Below are 10384 nucleotides of genomic sequence, written 5' to 3'. Positions count from 1 at the left end.
GGTTATTGACCACGCCAGAGCACGATCAACCTGACCACAAGGGTCTATTTCCTGCGAGCAAATGAAGAACAAGCAAGAAACTGAGATTGTAATATGGATATTGCAAATATAAGATGAAATCTTTATTGATCAAGATGGGGTTCTGTGACGTCTTGGTATGGTTGTTGAACACAAATGAAGTACGTGAAGTTGCAGCTATGGCAAACTTTTAATCTAAACAAAACCCAAAGTCTAAACGGTGCCCTAAGGGCTGTATATATGGAGGAAGAGGGGGGGAATTTCATGGTCCTTGGGGGAGGGGTCCGAAACCAACCCAATCTCTTGTTCCCCACACATACGGACTCTAAAAATAACCTATACTTATGTATTTCAAAATTACATGGGCCTGGCCCAATAATAAGGTGTCGCGGCACCTAGAATAGCCTCTGGACGAAATTTATGAAGTGGCATCTTGTATATTTCATCCAAGGCTTCATGCACTCATTATGGTGGCTTCAAAGTCCTGAAATCATCACTTGTAACTCCGTTCTTATTTCCCTTGTGCATGCCATCATCTCCATGCTTGTTCTTGCTTCAATGTTCATCCTTCTGAAGCTAGGCCCTTCATTTGTAAGCAAAACAAATGTATCCAATTTAGGCAGCATCATATTCTCATGAACATTAGAATAATTACCAAGAAACGGAAGTACCTGGTAATTCAATTGGCGTGCGCGAGCTGTAGTAATTGGTCCAGTATGTATAGTAGTAGGGACTATGGGTGTAACAACGGTATTGATGTCCTCATCATCCTCCCCTTCTTGAAATGAAGTCGTCCTTGACGGAAGCTCGTCTACCTCACCAAAATAAGGCTTCAAATCTGCAATGTTAAAAGTGGGACTAACCCCAAAATATGCAGGTAGCTCAAGTTTATATGCATTATCATTTATTTTCTCCAATACCTTAAAAGGACCATCAGCACGTGGCATTAACATTGATTTGCACAAATTAGGGAATCTATCCTTATGCAAATGTAACCAAATAAGATCTCCAGGTACAAACACAACATGTTTTCTACCCTTCTCTCCAGCAAGTTTATATTTAGCATTCATACGATCAATGTTTTCCTTAGTTAACTCATGCATTTTAAAGACCAATTCAGCATGTTGTTTAGCATCAAAATTAACCTTCTCCAAACATGGAAGAGGCAACAAATCAATAGGTGCACGAGGTAGGAAACCATACACAATTTCAAAAGGGCACATCTTAGTACTAGAATGCAATGAACTATTATAAGCAAATTCAATATGAGGCAAGCATTCCTCCCACATTTTCTTATTATTATTCAAAACAGCCCTAAGCATAGTAGACAATGTTCTATTGACTACTTCAGTTTGTCCATCAGTTTGGGGATGACAAGTAGTACTAAAAAGCAGTTTAGTCTCCAACTTAGGCCATAAACATCTCCACAAGTGGCTAAGAAATTTAGTATCACGATCTAAAACAATAGTATTTGGCACACCATGCAAGCGAATAATTTCACGAAAGAACAAATCAGCAGCATTAACAGCATCATCGCTTTTATGACATGGTATAAAGTGTGCCATTTTCGAGAATCTATCCACGACAACAAATATGCTATCCCTCCCCTTCTTTGTTCGAGGTAAATCTAAAACAAAGTCCATAGATATATCCTCCCAAGGAACACTAGGTACAGGCAAAGGCATATATAAACCATGAGGATTGAGTCGTGACTTAGCTTTTTGACATGTAGTGTAGCAAGCAATAAAACGCTCAACATCCCGTCTCATCTATGGCCAAAAGAAATGTATAGCAAGTACATCCTCCGTCTTCTTCATGCTGAAGTGTCCCATTAATCCTCCTCCATGCGCCTCCTGCAACAACAAAAGACGAACGGAGCTAGCTGGAATGCATAGCTTGTTAGCACGGAACACAAATCCATCATTAACGACGAACTTGTTCCACATTCTTCCTTCCTTACAATTCTGCATTACATCTTTAAAATCAGCATCATGCACATATTGATCTTTACTGGTCTCCAAACCAAATATTTTGAAGTCAAGTTGTGAAAGCATAGTATAGCGACGAGACAATGCATAAGCAATTACATTTTCTTTACCCTTCTTGTGTTTAATGACATAAGGGAAAGTCTCAATGAATTCAACCCATTTAGCATGTCTACGATTCAGTTTAGCTTGACTTTTAATATGTTTCAAAGATTCATGATCAGAATGTATAACAAATTCTTTGGGCCATAAATAATGTTGCCATGTTTCTAAAGTCCGAACAAGAGCATATAATTCTTTATCATAAGTTGAATAAATCATACTAGGCCCACTCAATTTTTCAGAAAAATATGCAACAGGTTTGCCATCTTGTAATAACACACCTCCTAATTCAATTCCACTAGCATCACATTCAAGCTCAAAAGTCTTATTAAAATCAGGAAGTTGGAGTAAAGGAGCATGTGTCAACTTATCTTTTAATACCGTGAAGGCTTCTTCCTGTAGGGTACCCCAAACAAAAGGCACATCCTTCTTTGTAAGCTCACTAAGAGGTGCAGCAATGTGCTGAAATCTCTCACAAAATGCCTATAGGATCCAGCGAGGCCAAGAAAACTCCTCTCTTGTGTGACCGTTTTGGGCTGCGGCCAACTCTCAATAGCTTCAATCTTGGATTTATCAACGTCAATTACTTGTGGAGTAACAACATAGCCAAGAAAAGATACTCAGTCGTTGCAAAAGGTGCACTTCCCAAGGTTACCAAACAAATGTGCATCATGTAAAGCAATAAAAACAACATGTAAATGTTCCAAATGTTCCTCCAAATCTCTGCTATAAATCAGTATATCATCAAAATAGACTACCACAAATGTCCAATGAAAGCACGTAAAACTTCGTTCATTAATCTTATGAAAGTACTAGGTGCATTAGTTAACCCAAAAGGCATGACTAACCACTCATATAATCCAAACTTAGTTTTAAATGTTGGTTTCCATTCATCCCCCAATTTCGTACGAATTTGATGGTATCCACTACGCAAATCAACTTTGGAGAATATTGTAGGGCCACTCAATTCAGCAAGCATATCATCTAGCCTAGGAATAGGATGACGATAACGAATAGTAATATTATTAATGCCTCTACAATCAACACACATACGCGGTGTACCATCCTTTTTCGGCACTAGATTAATAGGAACAACACAAGGACTAAGCGATTCGCGTATATAACCTTTGTCGAGAAGCTCCTGTACTTGACGCATAATCTCCATTGTCTCCTCTGGATTGGTACGGCATGGCACACGGTTTGGAAATAAAGCACCGGGAATTAAGTCAATCTGATGCTCAATCCCTCGAATAGGCTTGTAATCCTGGTGGCACGTCTTGTGGAAAGACGTCAGTGAACTCCTGAAAAATGTTAGTGACAGTAGGAGGCAAAGAGGAAGGTGTGTCCTCAAATGAAAATAATGCCTCTTTGCACACAAAAGCATAGCAAACACATTTGTTGAAATCTAGCTCATCAATATCAGGTTTGGTGGAAAATAAACATGCACTTTTCAATTTAATTTTAGAAGCAACACTAGATGGTTTATTGCTAGGCTTCATTTGTTGCTCAAAATCTTTTGCCACAATCTAATTTTCACTCTTATTTTTCTCCTGTTTTGCTTTATTAGCTCTATTAATATCATCTTTCAAAATGGAATCAGGAGACATAGGAAGCAAAGTAATATGTTTATCCTTATGAACAAGAGTATACTGATTGTTTCTACCATGGTGTACAGATTTTTTATCAAATTGCCATGGTCTACCAAGTAATAAGGAACATGCTTGCATGGGTACCACATCACAATCAACACAATCAGCATATGTAGAGATACTAAAATGCACATGAACAACACGTGTTACCTTAACCTTGTCGCTGTTACTGAACCATTGGATATAGTAAGGATGTGGATGTGGCCTTGTGGTGAGAGATAACTTATCCACCATCTCCATGCTAGCCAAGCTGTTGCAGCTCCCTCCATCAATGATGACGCGAACAGAACGTTCCTTCACAACTCTATTTGTATGGAAAAAATTATGCCTCTGATTTTGCTCATCTTGTGTGACCTGCACACTCAAAACTCGTTGAGCAACTAAACATTCATACCTGTCAGCATCTTCAGCAGCCATGTATTGCGTCGCATGTTCAGAATCATCTCCACCATGTTCTTCACGTGTAATAAGAGCCAAAGTCTCCTCAACATAGTCACTAGCGGACTCATACCCACCATACTTAGTAGCAATCATCACACGCTCAGATTTGCATTCTCTCGCATAATGACCTCTTCCCTTACAAGGACGACAAATAATATCACTTGTGTGCCCTGTTGATGCCATGGAAGAAGAAGAGCTCTGTGCAGGCCCGGCAGGGGCGCTCTTGGCAGATAGTGGTGGTTGTGCCTGCTTTCTTGTATCACGGCTGGAGGTGGCACCTAATGGAGGTGCTGGTGCAGTGGAAGTAGAAGATGCACGCGGTGTCCATGATGAAGGCCGACCTGCAGAAAAGTTAGTTTGCGCCAATGCTTGTCGATCCTGCACTTCATGTTCAGCTTTACAAGCAAGATGGAATAAATGAGTGATATTATTATACTCCTTATACTCTAGAATGGTCTGAATCTCTCTATTTAATCCACCCATAAAATGTACAAGTATAGCTTCATTCTCCTCAACAATACCACATCTAATCATGCCAGTTTGTAATTCCTGGTAATATTCTTCTATAGAATTTTTTTCCTTGTCTCAAACGCTGCAGTTTTTGAAGTAATTCACGTTGATAATATGGTGGAACCCAACGAGTATGCATAGCAGTTTCCAAAGAAGCCCAAGTAGCTGGAATAGGATATAATCTACAATGTTCAAACCACCATACACATGCAAAACAAGTGAAAGCACAAATAGCAGCAGCAACCTGTCTCTCCTCAGGATATTGTAAACATGTAAAACGTTGTTCAGTTTCTAACTTCCAATTAAGATATATATCAGGAACATATCTACCCTCAAATGGTGGAATATTCAATTTCATTTTAGGAATATGGTCATGATCTCGTACCTGAGGTGGTGGTGTAGGCCAACCGTTGCGAATGTATACCTGAGGTCGACCTGCTGGTGGTGGTGTTGGTGGCTGCACGTAGTTATGATTTTGATCAACCTCATCCTCGTAATAGTCATCTACCTCTGCAGTAGCAGCGGCACCAGAATTTTGTCCTGGCTCAAGAGGAACACGTTGTGCTCGCCCTACTGTATCGCGGCGTGGAGGTGGTTGTGGGAGACATTTGAGTAGTTCATCAAACTTGGCGTCCAACTTCGTGGCAATTGCCTTCTCAATGTCCTCCATCTTCTCCATTGCCTTTCCAAAGCTGGCCATCATGTCTTCCACATATTGACCCAACATTTGATGAAACTTGTCATGAAGCTCCCCATTCATCATGTTCTCCCAGTCAATCGTCGGCTTGTGGTCCTGCCATAGTTAGCCGCAATAGAAACAGACAAGCATATGATCCTACAGACTACTAGAAAGCGGTGGTGGTGGGGTGTCACAAATCTGTCAAGCAAATATCAAATTCTTACCAGTTCTTACCCAGCAGCAGGTGGTGATTGGCAACCGTTGTAGTCAAAACTCTCAAAGCTTGGATAGAGCGATTACCAGGGAGAGTCAAACGCACGATGTAGATGTATGTGGAGCTGGGAAGGCTTATAATAAGGTAGCAAAAAGGGTCAGCAATAATCAATTCAGGGATGCAAAGTTGAATAAACGCTCAACGACGGTACTGTGCTGGTCCTAGGCTAGACCATGCTAGAGACACGAGCCTAGAACACTAACAAAATCACGGTGCTACACCGAAACAAGGGAAAAGCACACTCTGATATTTTTTTGCTCTCTTTTTTTGTGCTCTCTTTTTTTTGCGCTCCTCTTTTTTTTGCCAAAAATCACTACAATGGCGAGTGTCTCAAAACTCTTCCCAAGTCAAGATAACAGGATAGACATAAAAATTTTGCGACCAAATTAATTTTTTTTTCGACCGCCTGGACCAAAATCTGGAAACGGCTCAAAAAAAACTTTCTATAATGGCACCTGTCTCAAAACGCTCAGAAACACCTAAAAATACGATAGACAAAAAAAATTGACAAGTGCTTTTTTGGAAAATTTTGGGCCTAAGCGGAGGGTGGTTTCCGGACTCTCTTTTTTTTGGAAACCAACCTCTTCTACGGATGGCAAAAGATTGATGGAATCCGAAACCTACTCAGAACAAGAAAACACGAATCTGGAAACAGATGGATCGCGAAAGCAAACCTAATATGAGATGGACTCGGAATGATGGTGGTATATGGATACGGATCGGTGGTGATATATGGACTTGGAGCAGTGGTGAGATAAGGACTCGGAGCGCTGGTGGTATATGGACTCAGAGAGGTGGTGGTATATGGACACGGATTGGTGGTGGTATATGGATTCGGAGCGGTGGCGGATAAGCGATGGTGGTAGATGGCAGGGGCAATGATGATGGTGCAGCGGCGGCATGAGTACTATGACCAGAACTTGAAACTCTAAAAGACAAGGCGCTAAGACCAGCAACTGACACGACGATGCAACCGCAAATTCAACAAAGCAAAATACTAAAAAGACTATGCAATGGCTCAGACTGGTTCGGATATGAACTAACCCTTATATTTTTTGTGGCTTTTTCATGGATAGTAGGTATTGAGGGAGTCCTGGATTAGGGGGTATCCGGACAGCCGTACTGTATACTTTGGCCGGACTGTTGGACTTTGAAGATACAAGACTCAAGACTTCGTCCCATGTCCGGATGGGACTCTCCTTTGCGTGGAAGACAAGCTTAGTGATCCGGATATTAGATCTCCTTCTTTGTAACTGACTCTGTGTAAACCCTAGCCTCCTCCAGTGTCTATATAAACCGGAGGGTTTAGTCCATAGAGGAACAATCATAATCATCATAGGCTAGCTTCTAGGGTTTAGCCTCAATGATCTCGTGGTAGATCAACTCTTGTAATACTCATATCATCAAGATAAATCAAGCAGGAAGTAGGGTTTTACCTCCATCGAGAGGGCCCGAACCTACGTATAACATCATGTCCCTTGCCTCCTGTTACCATTAGCCTTAGACGCACAGATCGGGACCCCCTACCCGAGATCCGCCAGTTTTGACACCGACATTGGTGCTTTCATTGAGAGTTCCTCTGTGTCGTCACTGCAAGGCTCGATGCCTCCTTCAATCATCAACAACAACAAGGTCTAGGGTGAGACTTTTCTCCCCGGACAGATGTTCATGTTCGGCGGCTTCACACTGCGAGCCAATTCGCTTGGCCATCTGGAGCAGATGGATAGTCAGGTTCGGAAACTTGAACTACACGGCCAATATCCGTGGGGACTTAATCTTCGACGGATTCGGGCCTATGCCAGGAGCGCCGAACAGTCACGACGAGCACGGCTTAGACCTGCTGTTGGACAATACTCGGGATATCGCACCTGCAGGAGCTCCGGACCTAAATCCAAGGTAGATTGCATCGTCCGGGGACGAGTGGACAGACCCCGCCTCTGAGGCCACACACTCATTGGCGGTAGAGCCAAACGCAGACTCCACCCCCAAGGAAGCCTGTGTCACCAGACCCCTGGACTCGTGTCCGGCTGTAGGTTCCAGACCGCACGCCCCTGAGCCCGCCGAATCTGGTTGGGCTCCGGTAATGGAGTTTACCACTATGGATATTTTCCAGCACTCGCCTTTTGGCGACATGCTGAACTCACTAAATTCTCTCTCTTTGTCGGGAGACTCTCGGCCGAACTATGTCCGGCTCGAGTGGGAAGCAGGTAACGAGGGAACTCATTGCCCACCCACCACCCACTTCATTGCCACTATTGATGATCTGACTGACGTGCTCAACTTTGACTCTGAAGACATCGATGGTATGGATGACGATGTAGGAGAAGAACAGGAACCACCGCCCACGCGGCGCTGGACAGCACCTCCTCGTACGACATATACATGGTGGACACTCCAAAAGAAACCAATGGCGATGAGGCAATGGAGGATAACCCCTCAAGGAAGAGGGAAAAACATGGGCGTCATCAGCGCCGCTCCAAGCCCTGCCACAGCAATACCGGCACAGGACACGAAAACAATTCGGATGGTGCTGAAGAAGAATACAACCCAGATCAGCCTGCCTTCGAGCAGATGGAACAGGAAGACAGACAGGCCAACCCAGACGAACAGGCGACAAACGGATACCCGGAGGAGGACAACTACATGCCCCCCTCAGAAGACGAGATGAGCCTCGGCGATGATGAATACGGCGTGCCTGAGGACCCCGTAGAGCAGGAGCGCTTCAAGCACCGGCTCATGGCCACTGTGAGGAGCCTGAAAAAGAAGTAGCAACAGCTTCAAGTTGATCAAGATCTGCTCACAGATAGATGGACTGAAGTCCTGGCAGCCGAGGAATATGGACTCGAGCGCCACACCAAAGTTACCCAAAGCACAAGTTGCTACCTCAACTCGAGGAGGAGCCTGTACTAGAAGCACAGGACGAGGCTGACCGGCCACCTCATGGCCGGGATAAAATGGCGTATCAGCCTGAATACCAGCCCGCACCCCCACGCTGATACACTACGGCCCGGGGCAATAGGCAGGACCTGCGAGACATACTAGAAAACAAGGTAGGACAGCCAAGATCGATCTACGGATTGCGGGGGCGTGCCCCAACACGTGATGATGATCGTCACGCCGGATACACTATCAACAAGTCCGGCAGGGCCAAACATAGCCAACCAGACTCATTCGAACTGCGTAGCCACATAGCCCGACATAGAGGCACTGCACACCCCCTCTGCTTCACCGATGAAGTGATGGATCAAGAATTCCCAGAAGGGTTTAAACCCATAAACATCGAATCATACGATGGCAGAACAGACCCCGCAGTATGGATCAAAGACTTCCTTCTCCATATTCACATGGCCCGCCGTGACGATCTACATGCCATCAAGTATCTTCCCCTTAAACTCAAAGGACCAGCCCGGCACTGGCTAAATAGCCTGCCGGCAAATTCCATCGGCAGTTGGGAAAACCTGGAGGATGCGTTCCTCAACAACTTCCAAGGCACGTACGTGCGACCATCCGATGCTGATGACTTGAGTCACATTACCCAACAGCCCGGAGAGTCAGCTAGGAAATTCTGGACTCGGTTCCTAACTAAAAAGAACCAAATTGTCGACTGTCTGGACGTTGAAGCCTTGGCGGCCTTTAAGCATAATATCCGCGACGAGTGGCTCGCCCGACACCTAAGCCAGGAAAAGCCGAAATCCATGGCGGCCCTCACACACTCATGACCCGCTTTTGCGCGGGCGAGGACAGCTGGTTGGCTCGCAATAGCACCATGCCAATAAACTCCAGCACTTCAGATGTCCGCGACAATAAAGGCAAGCCACAGCAGAACAGACATAAGCATCGGAACAATGGCGACAACACCGAAGACACGGCAGTCAACGCGGATTCAGTGGCTCAAAATCCGGTCAGCGGAAAAAGCCGTTCAAAAGAAACAATCAGGGATCGTCCAGTCTGGACCGCATACTTTATCGCTCATGCCAAATTCATGGCACCCCTGATAAGCCACCAAACCACACTAACAGAGATTGCTGGGTGTTCAAACAAGCCGGCAAAATAAATGCCGAAAACAAGGACAAGGGGCTGCACAGTGACGATGACGAGGAGCTCCGGCGTCCGAACATGGGGGGACAGAAGAAATTTCCTCCTAAGTGAAAATGGTCAATATGATCTATGCCACCCACATTCCCAAATGGGAACAAAAGCGAGCACTAAGGGACGTCTATGCGATGGAGCCAGTCGCCCCAAAGTTCAACCCATGGTCAGCCTGTCCGATCACTCTTGATCGTAGGGATCACCCTACCAGCATCCATCATGGCGGTGCAGCCGCATTGGTCCTAGACCCAATCATCGACAGATTCCACCTGATGCGAGTCCTTATGGACGGCGGCAGCAGCCTGAACCTGCTTTATTAGAACACGGTGCGCAAAATGGGCATTGACCCTTCAAGGATCAAGCCCACCAAAACCACCTTCAAAGGTGTAATCCCAGGAGTAGAGGCCCGTTGCACAGGTTCCATAACACTGGAAGTGGTCTTCGGATCTTCGGATAACTTCCAAAGTGAGGAGTTAATCTTCGATATCATCCCTTTCCGTAGTGGCTATCATGCACTGCTTGGACGAACCGCATTCGCTCGATTCAATGCGGTACCACACTATGCATACCTCAAGCTCAAGATGTCAGGACCTCGCGGGGTTATAACAGTCAATGGAAACACGGACCGCTCTCTCCG

The sequence above is a fragment of the Triticum aestivum genome, chromosome 2B (assembly GCF_018294505.1).
Source record: "Triticum aestivum cultivar Chinese Spring chromosome 2B, IWGSC CS RefSeq v2.1, whole genome shotgun sequence".
NCBI classification, from domain to species: domain Eukaryota; kingdom Viridiplantae; phylum Streptophyta; class Magnoliopsida; order Poales; family Poaceae; genus Triticum; species Triticum aestivum.
This window is presented reverse-complemented; position numbering follows the sequence as displayed.